Source organism: Protopterus annectens, chromosome 7.part0, assembly GCF_019279795.1.
Source record: "Protopterus annectens isolate FY-2018-M chromosome 7.part0, PAN1.0, whole genome shotgun sequence".
NCBI classification, from domain to species: domain Eukaryota; kingdom Metazoa; phylum Chordata; order Ceratodontiformes; family Protopteridae; genus Protopterus; species Protopterus annectens.
Genome location: NC_056739.1, coordinates 378,714,831 through 378,734,610, shown reverse-complemented (window position 1 = coordinate 378,734,610; position 19,780 = coordinate 378,714,831).

Genomic DNA, 19,780 nt, shown 5'->3' with positions numbered 1-19,780 from the left:
GAGTATTAACAATAATTATGGCATGACAGTACTGACTTTTGGGCAAAAATATTTAACTGGATGGAAAGAAATGCATCATCATTCCCTTCAGCACAAGCAAAGTCCCCTCACATTATCAAATCAACAACAATACCCTAAGTACCCATGAAGTGGTAAGGGATCTGGGATCGCAAGTTGGCTGTGACCTTAACTTCAACTGCCATGTGTCTACTGTAGTAAGGAAAGCTTTTGGCTTAGCACACTTGATTAGTAATAGGATTTATATAGAAATGTAACAAAAGAAGATACTGCCAGCCCAGCTATCTGGAATTTTGCAGATAATTGTATATGATTTGTGAATATTGATATGATTTATACAGAAGTGTGTGTAAAGTATTGAGCTAAAATGTAACCACAGCATGCCCTATTGGAATAGAACAGGAATGAACCTGCACTGTTGTGACTGTTTAAATGCATATGTTTAATGGAAACTGGAATACAGGAGGTTAACTTGAAACAAAACAGAAAAAAATAGTTGAACTTAAATTGTTTCATAACCATGTGATAAAACAGATGCTATCTTTCAGTTTCACTGCAGGAGCAGACACAATGTCTAGAGCTGAAAGCTTTTTGTAGTGTCTTAAAAGAGAAGTACTTACTAGGTTTGAGATGTAGAAGGTCTGAAGAAGCCATATCGGTGAAAGCGCTAACCTGCTGTCAGTTTTCGTTGTAAATAAAAGTTTTATTTTTTGGATTATTGGAGCCTATATTTCGTATCCATACCAGACTGGTTTTATGTGGGATTTCCTGTTATCTCCAGCGTCAGTATTTGGTTTGCCTGCTCTATTCTTATTTTTGGTAGAAGTGTTTTAATGTTTTATGACTTTGACTTCCAGGATCTGTAAACATCTGAGATATATTTATTTTTCACAGGGAGATGATAAAAATGCCTCTACTTTCTGACAATGATGGTTTAGCTTGGGAACTAAAGTCTGGTGACAAAAAGTGATGTCATCCAAGTTAACCCAGCAGTAATATTTTATATTAATTTAAAAACTCTCTCAGAGAGAGACAGGGGATTTTATATTTTGTCTTTGACCTAACAAGAACATCCACACATCACCACCTGCACTTGCTTTGATGTAAGTAAGTTTTTAGGGCATAGTAACTCTTTTAGATTCAAACAAGAATATAGTAAAGTGCAGCTTAAAATTTTCTTTATTTATCTGGGACTGTCCTGCAATGTTGTTTTAAATATTTCCTGTGATTTTGAACTCTGATGTAACTGATTACTTATTGAGTATTGTCTAAATATATTTAAACCTTTTAATTGTGGCCGGTCTGTTTAGAGATAAATCTTAGAGTACTTGCATATCTATTTGGTGACACTGTACAGGCCACTACTAAATAGCCTTCTTCGTGGTTAGACTACCATTTGGATTAATAGTAACAATACACGGTAAGATTGGACATGCTTTCTTAAGGGCCTTAAAGTAGCTGATAAGTAGTGGCTGGTGGCAGTTGAAACTACTTTATAGTCTGCGCTGAAGGGGGTATAGCTAGTAAACCTGTGCCAGCCTTTTGCAGGAGTGTGTGTGTGTTTGTGTGTGTGTGTGCGTGTGTGTGTGTGTGTGTGTGTGTGTGTGTGTGTGTGTGTGTGTGTGTGTGCATGTGCATGCACGTGCATGTGTGTGTGTGTGCATGTGTGTTTGTGTGTGTGTGTGTGTGTGTGTGTGTGTGTGTGTGTGTGTGTGTGTGTGTGTGTGTGTGTGTGTGTGTTTGTAAATAAATCAAATCTCAAAGAGTTTGTATGTCAGCTACTTGAGCAGGGACATGCAGCACTCGTTGGATAGAGTGGGTACTAGAGATCTTGGGTTGGCCACTAAGCTGAGATCTCATACCTATAGCTTTGCCAGTGGGGAGTCTTATTCGGGATCTGGAAAAAGATGGAGAAAATAGTCCCAGACTGACTGTGATCTCTGTGTGGTCTTAAGGGAAATTGCAATTTACTGTGTGTACTTGTCATACTCCCAGTCTGTACATTCCCCACTGTTGCCAGAAGTGAGGATAGAGCCTTCATGATTCCTGGGATATTGCAGAGGCATCACAGGGAGACTTATGCCTGGCCTACAGAGCAATCCATGATCCAAACCTAATGAACTTGCTGCATATCCATAAATCAAATGGGACTAGGGCTACCCATTCCAGGGACCTAAATATTGCCTGCAAATTAGATAGGATATGCTGGTGGGACAGATTTATCTTACAGTGACAGCTGCATCTTTGGAAAAAGGCTACCAATTCATGTGAAACAGAGCACTTCTATGATACTATTCAAGATAAACCTAGACAAGTGGAGAGGGCAGCATAAATTCTTACTGGGGATAGAGCTCACAACCCTCCTGGACATGGGCAGTCATCATTAAATCCAATCTTTGGTATTGACTAGCGTTTCTATGGTATCACATTGGGATGAAATGGCTAGGTTTAAAATTACCTCTGGGTCGATAATCTAGTAATCTCCTATTATCCTATGATCCTATGAATTACATCCATAGAATCCTCTACAGTGAACTCTGAATAAAAAATGTGCTCTCTCTCTCTCTCTCTCTATATATATATATATATATATATATATATATATATATATATATATATATATATATATATATATATATATATATATATATATATATATATACATATATATATATATATATATATATATAAAAAAAACTGGAAAAGAACCAACAATACTGTACAGATGCAAAAGTAATAATGTAAAAAACTATGAGGCAAGAGAAGCTATGGCCTTCTAAGATGACAAGAATTAGTCTTAAAATAGGTGCCATTTGAAGAAGAATTATGGTAGATGTGAGTCTTAAGACACACAGAACGCACACTTTTTCATCTGTAATCTTTTTCCCTTAGTCTGTACAGTCTCTCTCATAATCTTGGTTCCTTGTTTGCCTTTTTTGCCAGGCACTTTAATGATTTTGCATTTTTACAAAGCAGTTCAAGTGATGGAGGTTACAAGAAGAAAAGTTCAATCATCCAAAACGGGAGGCATGAAGACCTCCTAAATAACACAAATATATATTTACTAAAAGTAATTCTACTAAAATTACTTATCCTTTCTATTTAGTGGTTTGATTGATCTTTCTGATAACAAACCTGGTGTTCTACAATACAGTGCCTGATCTTACTGCAGATATAAGATGTTAAACAGCAAAAAATGGTTTATCTCATTCTCTACAATGGAGCTGTTTTGAGCTTGTACTATAACTTCAATGAGTGTGGCCTGAGCCATTCAGAAAAATGAAGTGATCACCTCACAATTCAAACTAATATTTATATTTCTAGAAGCATAAGATCTATTAGAAAACTTTAAATGGCAAGCAATTCAGCACAAAGTATTTTTTCAGTGGCTGCATTCATTTAATTATAGGTCTTAAAATATATTTTATAATCCAGAATAAAATAGTAAATACAAATTTTTGTAATCTTTTATAAACAACATGCAATATCTCAGTGACCATTCAGGGCCGCACAATGGTACAGAGGATAGCATTGCTGCCTCACAGCAAGAGGTTCCCTGTTTCAATTCTCGGCTGGAGTACCTTATCTGGGGAGTCTGTCTGTCTTCTTTGTGTTGTGTGGGTTTTCTGTAGGTGCTCCAGTTTCCTCCAACATACTAAAGACATGCAGTAGGTGGATTGGAAACTCGAAATTGGCCACGAGTATGTGTGAAAGTGTGTGGTGTGGATGAACTCCAGAGGCAGAGCTAGGCACCCTGTGGTATAAACCTTGGCTCTACATGATTGTCACTGTTGAGGTGACATCCCAACCCCATGTGCAAGAATGGGAAAAGGGGCTGTGGATGGATGGATGGATGGATGGATGGATGGATGGATGGATGGATGGATGGATGGATGGATCTCCGTGACCATTCACGTAACACATATACTATTAACAGCAGCTTTTTTATTCATCAGTTGGCTTTCATATGATGCTTAGCAGTTCTGTGACAGCTGATTTTTGAGGTATTTAAAGAAATATGAAAATTACTTCAATACAAATAATTAGTATGCAAAAAATATCCAATAGTTCTTTAGTTGCACAAGACAGGTCAAATAGCAAGAAAATTTATGTCTGTCATCATGTAAGCTTTAAGAAGAAATATTTTAATACCTTGTATGTAGCCTGGTTTTGAAATTATTAATGTAAATATGAGCAATTGATAATTGATGCCTAGATGAATCATTAGGATGGAACTACAGAAATGCTTGAAAGCATCACTAAGGTGTAATGAGTTAACACTGTTGCATTCTGGGGCATTTGTAATTCTTGTGTTAGCTATGTCCCAGTGATATGCTACACTTCTAGCTCATTCTTAGTGTGTACAAGATTAACAGTTCAGAAACAGGGCAATGGAATGAAACAAAGGTGAATACAGCTGAAACAAACCCGTTTCCAGTAAATATTTGTTACTTTGTGTCATGGTGACCCTGGATCCTGATTTAGAATGTAGTCTCCCTAGCAAACTCCTTTAACATTGTATTTTACTTTTTCTCTTTTGAGATTTGCAAAATGAGTAAAGATCTTGCTCAGTAATCTGCAGATTGCTAAAGTCTGTCTCTGATATGAAAATTATCTACTTTACCTAATCCTAATCTGAACACTCCCAAAAATGTCTTCTGCCTGTAACTACTTGAGTGATTGCCTCTAGCAGTAACACTCTTACTGGAAGAAAATATATTGGTATGTCTTTTTGGATTTTGGTTTTGATTCATTGTACAGTTTGTTGTTTTGTAGGTGATTTTGCTGCTATTTTCCCTTCATTTTCTACACGAGACTTCTTACAGTGTTTGCATGTTAATTGATATGAAATTATGTGAGATGCTGTGGATTTTTTAGTGAAGATTTTAGACAGAAGTATTATGAGAGCTAGTCCTAAAATGCCTGTTTTATTCTGTTTTATTTCATATAAGTCAGCACGACCCATGAGGAGACAAAGGATGTCAGAAATGGCTAACATGTTTTTTGTGTCTTTACAGAAAAAAGGAATGAAAATATGAACACGATACAGGCAATCTGCTGCAGCAGGTAAGAGAAAAACTATCATGTTCAGCATAACAATCATCTTTTTGATAAGCAACTACTGCTTTGAAAGAAAAGGACATACATTTTCAGATATTTTGACAAAGGTACATTTCTTGACTTTGTTTTGCATGAACTCACATCAAATTCATGCAGAAATGTGTTTGTTCTTTATTTAGTTTGCATTTGGTGTGGTCTATCAGTTATATAGTAAATCACATGCCTCAGGAGTCCTGTTTGCCAATGCATTCCTTTTTATGTGACGATATTAACATTTTTTAAAAAAGAATATTCTAAAATTAAACAATAAGTAAAGGTAGTGGCAGGGATTTTTGAGTTACATCATGAGATTATGCCAACTGGCCTAATTAAAGCATGAGTGGTTAGGTAGGCCCAATTCATGTGTCTATCACTGAACATTGCTATTGTGCCATGGACTAAAGTTAATTCTATCAGCTTTCTGTGTTATATACCTTGCTTTCTGTGCATTTAGCAAATTAATAGAGTTTTGAAAAATAGTTTGAGTTATTTTACTTAGCAAGAATGTATGTGTTTGTGTGTGTGGTGTGTGTGTGTGTGCGTGTGTGTGTGTGTGTGTGTGTGTGTGTGTGTGTGTGTGTGTGTGTGCACATGCGTGTGCACGCGTGTGTGCAATATTTGGGCTATCAGATTGTTATTTACACTGTGTACTGTTATTTGGATATTGCTCCACATTCCTCATCCACTTGAATTCGTTTATTTACTGTATAATATAAGCATATATTATATTATATTATACTATATTATATTATATTATAATACATTATACCGCAGTGGTGGTGCTGCGGTAGCATTGTCGCCTCACAGTAAGATGCTGTCCGGTTCGATTCTCAGCTAGAGTGTCTTCTGCGTGGAGACATGTCTGAATGGGTGTACCTTCATTGAAGGTTGTGCATCAGGCCTGGCAAGCCGATATGTAAAAATCAACTGCCAATCATTAGCAGACCGGAGTTCCGCTGTGGTGAGCCCTAACCGGGAAAAGCTGAAAGACACAAACAAACTATATAATATAAGCATGGAGTTTTTACTGTCATTATGAGAGTTCAGCATTATTATATTCTTTGACAAGCTGAATGGCACTTGCAATTCCTTTAGTAAAACATAAAGACAATATGCATTAAACTGGGTTAAATGTAGTTATTTTAAAACATACAGGCAAAAGTAGAAAGCTGAGTTAAATATAATACATTTTTCATAATTTTGAACTGTATTACTTTCACTAAATCAATCAGTATATAAAATGAATAAAATATAAAAAAATGAACTGCCCAGAGTATGTAACTGATTTCAGTGGAAATGCAAGTGAACATTTAAAAAATAATCTGGATTCTCAAATTTGTACAAATATATAGTGAGTAAAGCTCAACATTTCTTAATGTTACTTCATGACCTTATTTAGGCTGTAGCATCCCCCAGCGGTATGTGACCATGGAATTAGGACATTTTACATTCAGAATTAAAGCCAAACAAGAAGTACAAAAGAATTCTTTTAAAGAATGACATAACATGTTATATGATAGTTTTGCCTTGATTTCAAAACATGCCCAATGGACTGCAGCGATGGGACAGATGCTCAAGGCTCAAATGCCTTGCTTGTGAGGCTGTGCAACTACTGTTCTGAGTAACAAGACAGGCAGGAACAATTCAATAATGTTTAGTTAGTGATAATGATAGGGCTAGATGAGCTGATAAACAGAATACTTTTATATTTCATCTGTCTGATAAAGCCCATATATTTTTTCTTTCTTTTTGCAGGCGTGCAGCTGCATGTATATTTAATTTAAAAAGAACGTTATTTCTATTTATTTCAATGATGTTACTAATTTAATTTCAAAATCGTGGGGATGATGATTTTATTTTTGTGCATATAGCTATATGTTTAGACTATGTGACATCTCCACTGTTGGCATTCTGCTTTTAAGAATAATTGCTTAAAACCATTACTACCATACATCTATTTAACAGTTGGCACATTTAATAACTAGTGAAGGAATTATGCCCTTTGTAATGTCCCCATGCTGGGCCAGTAATCAAGGAGCCTGAATCCTCACCACTGACACTGAAGAGGGACATGCACTTGGAATACAAATCAGTATTTCCAGATGCAGACCTTTCTTCATCAAGCACAATTTTCCTTAACAGCCCACAGGGAACACACTCAGTTCAGGGTCTGGATGTCTCTATCTGTCTCCCTCTAGGTCCCTAATAAGTCTCTCTCTACTGGTGCAGCTGTAGAGTTAGGTCTTCAGCTGACTGTCTAAGACAAGACCTCCAACACCCTCTCTGTAAGCTCAGTGCTTGGTGTCCCTGCTCCAAATAGCTGACACACACACACGCACACACACTCACACACACACACACACACACACACACACACACACACACACACACACACACACACACACACACACACACAAACACACACACACTGTGAGATTTGATTTTTCACACATACACACACCTGGGAAAGGCTACTGTAGATTTACCTGCTCTGCCCCTTTCTGCCCAGAGTATAAGGTAGTTATCACTGCAATCAGACACTGCACAATCAGCTTCTCTAAGGCCCTTAACAAAGGGTGTCCAATTATACTGTGTAATATTAATACTAATAGAAATGGTAATAGCTGACCAAGATGGCTAGACTTTCTGGAGTGGCCCATACATTGTCACCAAATAAATATAAGCACTCTCAAAGGTTAAATACTTTCTACAAAGACCAGCCACAATAAAAGTTTTAAATATATTTAATAATACATAATAAAAGAGCATGAACATACTGAATATATATTCACAGTAAACCACAGAGTTCTTTTTCTTCTTTCAGCTTTTCTCGGTTAGGGGTTGTCACAGCGGATCATCTGTCTGTTCAAGATTGGCAGTGGAGTTTTTACGGTGTCGAGTTGCCAGCCCGGCACCCAACCTTCCATAGAAGGCACACACCTGCACACACTCACACCTAGGGCCAATTTAGAGTGTCCAATCCACCTACTACATGTCTTTGGGATGTGGGAGGAAACCGAAGCACCCTGAGGAAACCCACGTGACCACAGAGAGGACACGCAGACTCTGCACAGAAGGCACCCCAGCTGAGAATCGAACTGGATAACCTCTTGCTGTGAGGTAGCTACGCTAACCGCTGCACCACCATGGCCGCCCAGTAAACCACAGAGTTCAAATCACAGGAAATATTGAAAAGAACATTGATGTACAGACTCATACAAATAAAAAACAACAATCTGTAAACTAAGCTTTTCTATATTCCTGATTAAATCTAGGAGAATTACTATTCTCTAATAACTTACTTGGCAGAGCAAGGCACAAAGTAATAAGTGAGCAGTCTTTCTAGTCAGGTTCCTAAAACAGAATACATCAACCTTAGAGATTACTCCCTGTAAAATATAATATCCAAGATGGCTTGCACAATGACGTAATCTGGTCACCTGACTCTAGGTTCTCACACTATTCCCCTTTGAAGCTGAGTCAAGAATTTAGCATAGATGGCTACAATACACATTTAAATGTTTACGACAGTTCCTGGGGCTTCCCTTCTTTTTACTGAGCTAATGAATAAAGGCTTCTTCCAGACCCACAATCTCTTGTCCTATTCAGCATTTTGGGGTGATAGTTTAATGGTTTAACAGCTCATTTACATTTCTCTTATGTTTCTTAAAGTAAGATAGCTAGTTATCCTTTGCTGTCCCAGTGTTCTCTACTAAAACATATACATTTAATTCAGTGAATTCAGTTACAATAATACATATACATTTATTTTCATTCCAGCAGGATGTATACAAATGCATTTTCAACACACGCGTCTGTACACATTAGCTTGATATAAAAATGACATAGAATTATTTGCAAAATTCCAGCTAGCTATGCTGGCACAATTCATATATCCACTGCCCTACTTCCCCTGGCATGGCTGGCAGTACCTCCTATTGTCACACCTTTGATGCACTGTATTGGCTTGGTTGGTATCAGTAGTTTTCCATGAAGGCAGGGAGATGGTGTTGCTGCTAGACCATTATCATTAAAACTTCCTAGAAAACAATTTTGGTGTATGTATGTACATGCCTGTGTGTACAAAATAATCTTAGACATGCTTCTATATATGTTGTGAAGGTAGTACTGAAATGCATAGGACAGGGAGCAGGCTGAGTAAGATCCCGGGAGCTAGAGATCTGATCTCTGCTCTGCACAAGGTCATTATTAAACTCATCCAGCTGTAACAGCTGCTGGCTGCTATCTGAAGCAAAAGTGCATGGTTACTATATGCACTTAATGCCATATTTTTTCTTGCATATTACTTTATAGTTAGTGAAGCAGGGCAAAAGACTGTGGCTGTTACATATCATATAGAGTGGTAACAGTAGGAGCTTATGTAAATGTTTATTCATCATATATAAATGTTTTGTAGCATTGGAATATACTATAAACCTGAGTTTTATATCATTCAAAACAGTTTTTGAAGATATCCTGACACATGTTCTAATAGGAAATATTTGTATTGACTCTGTACCTTGTATACATACAATTACATGCAGCAAGGCATGGAGACAATCATGTTGGGAGGGTGGACCACACCTCTAATATACCATGGTGATGAGAGAAGTATTATGTAGTGGCAGAAGATTTGTATTTGATAGGAAATTTCAAAAGATATTGGTCTTCCCTAAAAGGAGTTACTTCAGGGGAGGAAATAATAGGTGGCAGCAAGTCTAAATCTATGATACAATTGTTGAAAATGACAGACTTCTATTAAAAGGGAAATTGGTGAAGTTAACACTGAGACAAGAATAGCTCTCTGATCTCAAGTTAAAGAACTTTAGGAAGGTATCCAGTGGAGATCTTTATTTTCAAGGGCAGGTGGGGTCTTTATACTGAAAGACAGGAGAAGCAATGTCAAAATATTGTTAAGCTGAGATAGAAAGCTAAGGATAATTTGAAGTCATTCTGTGTTTCAAAGGAACTTTTCCAAAAGGCAAGTGTGGATAGTGTGGGTGTCTTAATACTCCAAGCACCATAGCTAAGAAGTACATTTTAGTCATGAAAGGGTATGATGCTTGGTTCTGTAATGTGGTTTCTGTGTGTTTTTAAGACAGAAAAAGTGCAAAATTTTTGTTACAAGTTTTCACAAGGGTGGGCTTTCTAAGGAAATACTGACAGAAACAGACAGATAACATTATATCAGGATTATTATATTCAAAATATGCTGACTTTTGTGTGGAAATGCTACAAGACAAACAAATTAAAAATTACTCCTGCAATCCACAAGCAGATGGTTTGTGGAAAGTTTATTTCTACTCTTAATACCATGTTAACAACATTCATAGGCTATTTAAAGCAGGAATGGGACAAGTATCTTCCTCATCTCCTCTTTGCATGCAGTGTGGTACCATAAAAATCCACAGATTTTTGCCACTTGATTTGATTTATGGCCACAGGGTGTGGAATGACTCCTGACTTAATTTAAAATGCATAGAAAGTTAACGCGATTCATAGAAAAAAACTGTTATGTACTGTGTGTTGAATTTCAGGACTAAGCTTAGGGAGCTTATGTGGCCGAACAAAAGTAACTAGCACAAGTAGAACAGTCAAAAAAGGCCTGGTAGGACTGAAGAGTAAGAGCCTGAGTGTACCCCCCAACCTAAATATATACTCTGAGATTGCCATACATTAGAGAAAATGGAATATTCTGGGAAATGGCTGACTCAGACTTAGTATATGTAAAAGCCATTCATTCTGCCATTCCATCTCTGTGTTTCAGGTTTCGCCGTAGCGGGTCCTGACTTTTCAAATGGTTACCATTTATTCCTTAATCAGAAGTAAGCAGTAAGAAGAATGGCAGAGTCCTTCATTGTTTTGTGGAAGGTAAGTGATATCATTTTGTGGTGGAGTTGTAAAACAGGAAGCAGAAACACAACCTTACTATGTAAATTTAATTAAGCCTCACTGTTATAGATATACATTAGTACACGTTACACTCAGTGGGTTACAAGAGAATTCAATGGATGATCTGGATGTAGGTATTCCAAAATGGCCATGCTTGAACTGATGCCTTAGTCAATGAAATAGGACAGTTCCAGGAGCTAGCTCCTAAAAAGTTCAGTAAATCTGAACAGTTCTTTGAGAGGTTTGGGATATACTGATTTTTAGTTAAGTCAGTGAGTATACAATTTTTACAGCACCATGTGGACACAGAAACCCAATTGTCAATTAAACAAGCTCTGAAAGTTAGGCAGACTGACTGGGAAGAACTGTAGGAGTTGTTGAATCCGGGTGTAATCCAGGATTTCAACTAGGTCTCATAGATGGTATTGGTGCTAGAATAATACATGAGAATCAGGGACTGTGTGTGCAATAGGAAGATGAATGCTCTAACAGTAGCAGAGGCATATCTCATGATCAAGTCAGGTGAAGCTTTGGAGCTGCTGGGTGAAGCTAAGAAACTAGTCATGACTGACATGAGTCAGGATTAATGGCAGGTACCCCTAAGACATGCAGCAAGGCAGGATGTCAACTTTTGTTATACCATCTGAGTTGTATGACTTCTTGAAAAGACATTTGAGAATAAAAATGCCCTAGCAGTTTTCCAGAGGTATTAGACCACATCCTAGCATGATGTATGGCTTTGATAGATAATACTGCATGTGACGATTGGAGAGAGATGGGCAAAGGCTGCCAGCCTAGTCAAACAGAATTGAATATATAATTCTATCATTTGTATAAATAAATGTAAAATACAGGCTTGTGTTTTTAAATGAAAGAAAACACTGTAAAATGTGAACCTCAAGATGGTTGTAACATTGCCATCTGCTGTAAGGAAAACCAAGACAAGCATTTCAAATGTCTTTGAAAGTACGGTTATCTAAAATATGGTGCCAGAGTGGCTAGCTGAACACATTCTTCCTATTGTCTTAACTTATGGAACAATTGTTAGAGTGTACATGTGGAAGGTACTTTATTGCTTTGGTTTCTGCTAGAGTGTATATGTGAAATGCCTTTTATTGTTGTATTCTCCTGTGCAGGTGTTAGCTTGCTAAATAATGTAAATGGAGTTTCTATTAGCCTAGGAACTCAGAGCAGGTGTCAAGATGATGCAGTATAAATAATGGGAAACCTAAGTGTCAAAAATTATGCAATCTGGGGAGGACCCAGAGACATGTTTGTTAGTGATGTTTATAAACTGTGTCTCAGAGAGAGATAGAAGAGCATTTTGATGTTGGATATCCACTTATCAGCACTCTGCCTTATGCTCACATGTAAGTCTTAGCTCTGTGATTTCTTGTAGGAATAGTTAAAGCTAGTAAAGATTAATTAGGTATTTTTCTATGAAATCAGACCTGTCCTACTGTATTATTTTAAGTTTCTTTGTGATCTCTGAACTCTTACATATCTCTGTGGTGCAGTAGTTTTGTCTTGTGTTTTATTTATTATTAAATAAAAAACAAAAATATAAAAAAGCGCCCCCAGAGAGCAATTATTTTGTAGGAACGAGACCATTAAATAGTTGCAAACAGTGTGATTTTATAGACACTAGGAGCACCTTTGTTCACCCAGTCACCAATTATACATACACCCTTCACGCCACAGCTGATTGCCAGACAGAGCACATGATTTATCTTGCTAGATGTGTGTCCTGCAGTGCCTTCTATATAGGTAAAACCAACAGGAAATTCAGAGAAAGGATCAGGGAGCATATTTATCACACACGTATTGGGTCCGAACACAATGCACTAGTGAGACACACATCATCTTCAGGATTTACACACTGTTTTAAGTTTTCGGTATTACAGGTCATCACCCCCAGTGCATTAAGAATTACACTGAAGGCTGTGAGATGAGATGGATCATTAGGTGTAGAGTGGACAAAAAAACCAGGACTCAACGATAAGGTGCCCTTAAAACCTATATTACACAATAGGAGATTAAAAGCAGTTAGATGAATTATGCATATGTTCTTATTGAATTAAATGCTTTACTATATTTAACTATTGTATTAAATGAACTGTGTTTCTGAGTTCTAATAGTAGGGTTTATAGACGTCAATTTTATATAGTTTTTATTTTTATTTAAGATGTATGAATTGGCTTTGATACTTTTTATATGTATTAGAAGTTTCTTTTTATTCTTATTTTATTTCATTTTATTTTGGTTTCATTGAAACAGTCGTAGTATATGTTTATTTTATTTTATTATTCATTATAGTATGAGTTTGAAGAGCAGCACTTGATGTTACAAGTGTATAGGAAATTATATAATTCCTTTACCAATTAAGCAATTATGTGTTAAAGTATTTAAGCTTTTGCATTTAGTTGTAACTACACGGTCTGATGAAGCCTATATGGTGAAAGCGCTTACCAAGTTCTTTGATTAAAAGCATTTTGTTTTTACTTGTATCGTGTTCAACAGCATTTTTTGGGAGATTACAAGATTGTTTAACATCAGAGCACTTGAAGAATGGCTGTGTGTTGTTCCTGTGGATGCACTTTATTTTATTTTTGTTATTTATTATTAAATACTTTTAAAACCTTCTACCTGTGGCCGGTTTGTGTAGAGATAAGCTCTAGAGTACATTGCATATTTATATAGAGTTTATTGTAATAGGCCACTCTGATAAGCCTTAGATTGTATAGTCACATTACCATTGGATAATAATATTGTTCAGTAATAATTGGACACTCTTTTAAGGGCCTTTTAGTAGTTGATATTATTAACTGGGTGGTGGCAGTAATTCCTACCTTATAGTCTGAGTAAAGGGACACAGCTGGGGAATCTGTGTCAGCCTTTCCCGGGAGAGTCTGTGAAGTTGTATAAATACTTACATCAAAGTGTGTGTGTGTTGTGTCAGCTACTTGGCAGGGACACGAAGCACTGGTTGGACAGAGAGGGTACTGGACACTTTAGCTTGCCCAATTAGGCTGAGACCTGGACCCTATAGCTGTGCCAGTGGGGAGTCTTATTGGGGACCTAGTGAGCAAGTGAGCAACCAGCCCCAGACTGACTGTGATCTCTGTGTGCACTTAAGGGAAATTGTACTTTACTGTGTGTATTAGTTATCCTTTCCTCTTCTATGAGATGACCTCCCTGGTGTTAGTGATGAGGATTGAGGCTCCTTGATTGCTGGGCCAGGGCCAGGTTGTCACAAGTGTATGACAGTGGTGGGATCTACTTCACATACTAATTGGCTTGTAGTGGTGTGGGTAGAGCGAATTCCTGTAGCTTATGTACAGTGATCTCTAAAAGTGTTTTGTACTCTTAAACAGTCATGCAGTGTATACTCAACAGTTCAGATCACAATTGTTTTATTTCTTTTGTTAGCTTAGTGTTAGTCAAGGTGAGCAGGCAGCATGTCAGCAGAAGAGTATGGAAAGCTGACAAGGAGCCAGCTGGTGGAGATGTGCCAGGCTAGGGGACTGGTGCATGGAAACCTGACTAAAGCAGACCTGATTGCACCCTTGGTTACAGCTGCATCAGAAAAGAGCAGCCTGGAGGACAATCAGACTGACAGTGGAGATACAATATCCTCAGAAAATGGACAGCTCAATCTATCTGCAGTGGACTTAAAAATCCAGCCGGAGCTAAAGAGACTTGAGTTGGAGGCCAGGCGTATGGAACTAGAAGCAGCCAAGAAAATGAGGAGTCTACAAGCTGAGGAAAATGAACGGCAGAGGAGGCATGAGAGGGAAATGCTGACTCTTCGCCAGAGTCATGGAGTCAATGGGGAAGGGAGTAACTGGACCCCAGAAGCACAAATGGTCAGTAAACGTCTTCCACAGTTTAAAGAGGGGGATACTTTTGATAGCTTCATTCATATGTTTGAGCAGGTATGTAAACAGTACGAAGTTGACCAAGGGCTCTGGTTACAGTTCCTGACCCCCTTACTCCATGGTAAAGCTGTAACTTCTTTAGCAAAAATGCATGACACTGACTGTTTTGATTATACTGCTGTAAAAAGACATTTGTTAGAATGTTTTAAGCTAACACCTGAAATGTATAGGAAAAAGTTTTGTGAGCATAGATGCAAGGCAGATGAAAATGTATGTGAATATGTTGCTGAACAGAGCACTTATTTTCATAACTGGGTGAGTGGATGTCAGGTCACCACTTTTGAAGGGCTGGCAGACCTTTTGGTAAGGGAACAAGCCCTTAGCACTTTGCCTGAGGACATGAGGATCTGGTTAGCTGATAGACAGTGTGCTACTTCAGAGGAGTTGGGGAAGAAGGGAGACCTATACCTAGCAAGCAGGGCAGCCCTGCACAGGAAAGGGACCCCCAGTACTGCTCATGGGACTAAAGGAACCCATGGTGGGCAGCGCAGACTGCCCCAACAGAATCTGACAGTAGCAGGGGAAGCCACTAGTCCAGGTATACATCCAGGAGCTAGGGTTAAATGTTTTGAATGCAATTAATAGGGCCATGTGGCATACAGGTGTCCATGGAGGCAAGGTGGGGAACCAAAGTGAGGGAGCCAGTAAGTGGTAAAGACACAATGCCAACAGTGGGTTGTCTTGAGACAACAGGGGTATGGAACGACCATCCTGCAGATGTCCTGAGAGGGAAGGATTTGGATGGGGCAGTACTATGTACTTATGCAGTTACATGCAGTGAGGCTAGGAGACAAGCATGTGGGTCTGATAGCCTGGGGGAGACCCAGACAGACTGCATACTTGCAGCCAGGACTGCTGAGGTGGTTACTTCAGGGAGTGAGCTACATTGTAGCAGTTAGACTGAATGTGAGCCACAGTTGCATGGGGGTACTGATGTTCCCTTGGACAGGGTAACTGCAAAGGTAGAGGTGAGTAGTAGTAACCCGGGCTGATAGTGAGGCTCCGCTGTCAGAGGATGCCAGACTTCCTGTGGAAGGGGAGCTAGGAAGGGTTACAAGGAGAAACTTGAGACAGGCTCAGCTCTAAGACCCTACATTGCAAGGCCTGAGGCAGGTAACTAGGGAGGCACCTGATTTTCAAGGGAAGGGGGAATCTGTATACTGGAACAGAGGGTTACTGTACAGAGAGGAGACCCCTGAGGGAGGGCTAGAAGGTCAGAGAGTACAGCAGTTGGTAGTGCTTAGAGCTTACCGTCTGGCGCTTCTAGCCATAGTCCATGATATTCCCTTTGCAGGTCATATGGGCATAAAACGTACAAAGAGGCTTATTCTGCAAAACTTCTATTGGCAAGGAATTTCCAGAGATGTAACAGGGTACCGCAGGATCTGTGAGCAGTGCCAAAAGGTAGGCAAGGCAGGAGACAAGGTGAGAGCTCCTTTGATGCCTTTGCCTGTGACTGTGGAGCCATTTCAGAGGGAGTCTATGGATATTGTGGGTTCTTTGAGCACCCAAGTTCCACAGGGAAAATGTATATCCTAGTGATTGTAGATTGTGCTACACGATACCCTGAGACAATGGCTTTGTCCTCCATTGAGTCCGAGAATGTGGCAAATGCTTTGCTAGAGATTTTCAGCAGGGTAGGTTTTCCAAAGGAAATACTGTCTGACAGAGGTGCTCATTTTATGTCAGATCTGCTGGCTTGTCTGTGGAAGTCCTGTGTGGTGAAGCACATGAAGATCACCCCCTACCATCCCCAGACTAATGGTCTTGTTGAGAGGTTAAACTCTACAATTAAGTCCATGCTATAGGCATTTGCAGATCAGTTTAAGAGGGAGTGGGGCAAATATTTGCCCCATCTGTTGTTTGCATACAGAGAGGTTCCCCAGGAATCCACAGGTTTTTCACCCTTTGAGTTGCTGTATGGGCATAGGGTGAGGGGACCACCAGATTTAATTTGAGATGAGTGGGAAGGTGAGTGTGGGTCTCACAAGGAGTCCATTGTGGCATATGTCCTAATCCTCAGGACAAGGCTCAGGGAACACATGGGCTTGGCCCAGGAGAACCTGGCAGAAGACCAACAACAGAAAAAAGTGTGGTATGACAGGAATGCTCAAGCTAGAGAGTATGCTGTAGGGCAGCAGGTGATGGTTCTCATTCCTGTCAGACACAACAAGTTGCAAGCAGCTTGGAAGAGACCCTACAAGGTGGTAAGAAAGGTATTTGATGTTAACTACATGGTGGAAGTGCTAGGCAGTCGGCAGGGGCACAAATTGTACAATGTTAACATGATGAAACCTTACCATGATTGGGCGGCCCTTGTGCTGAGCATTTGCAGTGGATTGCAGGAGGAGTCTGAGGGAGATCTGGGGACTGATCTCCTCAGTGAGGCTCGAGCTGACACCTCGGTGGAAGGGGTAGCAATGTCTCAGCAGCTATCTCCTACCCAGGTTCGAGAAATCTGAGCAGTGTTGCAGGAGTTTGGGGGCATGTTCACCGGGAAAACAGGGAGCACCCACCTGGTGCAACACCAGGTGGATTAAGGACCCCAAAGGCCTATCAGGCAGGCCCCTTATAGGGTGCCTGAGAGAGTCAAACAGACTCTGAGGGAGGAGGTACAGGAGATGTTGGAACTAGGGGTGATTTAAGAGTCCAACAGTCCCTGGGCCTCACCAGTGGTGTTGGTGCCAAAGATGAATGGCAGCAACATGCACTGTGTGGATTACAAGAAATTAAATAGTCACACAGAGTCAGATGCTTGCCCCATGCCTAGGACAGATGAGGCCCTAGAGCATCTGGGTTGGGCTAAGTATCTTACAACCAGTGATCTTACCAAGGGTTACTGGCAGGTGCCCTTGACTCCCAGTGCTAGAGAGAAGTCAGCCTTTGTGACTCCTTTTGGCTTGTATGAGTTCACAAAGATGCCCTTTGGGATGAAAAATGCCCCAGCAGCATTCCAGAGGCTGGTAGATCATATCTTAGCAGAAGCAGGAGGGTTTTCCCTTGCTTACATGTACGATATTGTTATCTACAGCCATTCCTGGCAAGAGCACCTTCAGCATGTCAGGGAGGTGCTGGACAGACTACAGAGGGCAGGGTTGACTATTAAGCTGAGAAACTGTCAGGTGGGTATGGCTGTGGTCTCCTACCTAGGACATAGAGTAGAGAGTGATAAGATAAAGCCAGAACCTGCCAAAGTGGAAGCTATTCAGGCATGGCTTGTACCTGTTGCCTAAAAGCAGGTGAGGGCATTCTTGAGGACAGCAGGGTACTACAGAAGGTTTGTTCCCAATTATAGTACCATAGCTGCTCCCCACACAGACCTGACAAAGAAGAACAGGCCAGATAAGGTAGTGTGGACCCCAGCATGTGAGCAGGCATTTCAGAAGCTTAAGGAAGCTTTGGGATGACCCGCTGTGTTAGTCAGTCCAGACTGCAGCAAATAATTTGTTGTGCAGGTGGATGTTTCAAACTGTGGGGTGGGGGCTGTACTTAGCCAGATTTCTTCAGAGGGAGAAAAGCACCCAGTGGTTTATCTCAGTCATGGGCTCCATCCCAGGGAAGAATGCTATGCAGCGGTAGAAAAGGAATGTCTAGCCATAGTGTGTGTACTACAAAAACTTCAGCCTTATCTGTATGGAAGAAAATTCACTGTGATGACAGATCACAACCCTCTAACATGGTCAAACAGAGCCAGTCAGCAAAATGCCGAGTTGTTAAGATGGAGACTGGGGTTGCAAGCATTTGATATGTCAGTGCAGCATCGCAGTGGAAGTAGCAATTCCAATGCAGATGGGCTCTCAAGACAGGGAATGGGGTGAGGTACACCCAGAAAGACCTGACACCCTCAAGTGACATTTCTCAAGGGGCACTAGAAAAACTTGCTTGAGTTCCCCGGGGTGGGGGAGATGTGATGATTGGGGAGAGATGGGCGAAGGCTGCCAGCCTAGTCAAATCGAATTTAATATATAATTCTATCATTTGTATAAATAAATGTAAAATACAGGCTTGTGTTTTTAAATGAAAGAAAACACTGTAAAATGTGAACTTCAAGATGGTTGCAACATTGCCATCTGCTGTAAGGAAAACCAAGCCAAGCATTTCAAATTACTTTGAAAGTACAATTATCTAAAAAATGGTGCCAGAGCGGCTAGCTGAACACATTCTTCCTATTGTCTTAACTTAAGGAATAATTGTTAGAGTGTACATGTGGAAGGTGCTTTATTGCTTTGGTTTCTGCTAGAGTGTATATGTGAAATGCCTTTTATTGTTGTATTCTCCTGTGCAGGTGTTAGCTTGCTAAATAATGTAAATGGAGTTTCTATTAGCCTGGGATCTCAGAGCAGGTGTAAAGATGATGCAATATGAATACTGGGAAAACCTAAGTGTCAAAAATTATGTAATCTGAGGAGGACCCAGAGACCTGTTTGTTAGTGATGTTTTATAAACTGTGTCTCAGAGAGAGATAGAAGAGCATTTTGATGTTGGATATCCACTTATCAGCACTCTGCCTTATGCTCACATGTAAGTCTTAGCACTATGATTTCTTGTAGGAATAATTAAAGCTAGTAAAAATTAATTAGGTACTTTTCTTTGAAATCAGACCTGTCCTACTGTATTATTTTAAGTTTCTGTGTGATCTCTGAACTCTTAGATATCTCTGTGGTGTAGTAGTTTTATCTTGTGTTGTAATTATTTATTACTAAATATTTTAAAACCTTCTACCTGTGGCTGGTTTGTGTAGAGATAAGCTCTAGAGTACATTGCATATTTATATAGAGTTTATTGTAATAGACCACTCTGATAAGCCTTAGATTGTATAGTCACATTACCAT